We start from the raw sequence: 781 nt of genomic DNA on the forward strand, positions 1-781 counted from the left end.
CAACATATATTTTATTCAGTATTTGTATTAAAGGCAACCAGCCAAACCTGTTTTTTTTAGTTTTGGATTGATGGTGAATAGTCAGCACTTGTCAGGTCTTTACCATTGTATGTGTCGTGTTTGCGGGGTGATTAGAACGGTTAAGGCTTTGAACCTCCTTCAGGTTTAAGCTGGCAAGTGTATTTTAGAGATATTCAATATTTTGTCTGCTTCCTTTGATATTGGGCCTACCATTTCCTTTCTTGACCTTAGAATGAAAATGTTTTAGCATTAGGAATATTTAATAATCTTCCTGACTAAAAAAAATATTGCTGTGAATTTTTTTTTTTATATACTGTTGGAATGTTGGACTTCAGTTAGGGAAAGAGCAATGTGCAAAATGCAGTAACCAACCAAAATGTCTTGCATCACACTATGAAAAACTGAAATTGGATTAGGTTACTGCACTCTGCAAATTGGTTGTGCCTTAGCTAAGTTCAATAAGCCTTTTAGTGTGCATGTTTTAAATAAGTTGTTATAGTTCTGTTTTTACTCAGCATTTCCAAATGTATTTATAAAATACTTTTCAGTTCCACTTGGTGCCATTTATATATTTACTTTTTAAACTACCTCAGATTTCTATACGATGTTGATGCCTTATAAATGTGATGTTCTTGAGAGAAGAAAAAAAAACAACTTTCACTTTGTATTTCTTTGTTCAATATATTTATTTTGAAAATTGTTACATAATTATTTAAAAAGAGTAAGTTATTTTATTGCAATGCCAAAAACAATAAAAATA

The sequence above is a fragment of the Nanorana parkeri genome, unplaced genomic scaffold (assembly GCF_000935625.1).
Source record: "Nanorana parkeri isolate BGI_ZX_2015 unplaced genomic scaffold, ASM93562v1 scaffold293, whole genome shotgun sequence".
Taxonomy (NCBI): domain Eukaryota; kingdom Metazoa; phylum Chordata; class Amphibia; order Anura; family Dicroglossidae; genus Nanorana; species Nanorana parkeri.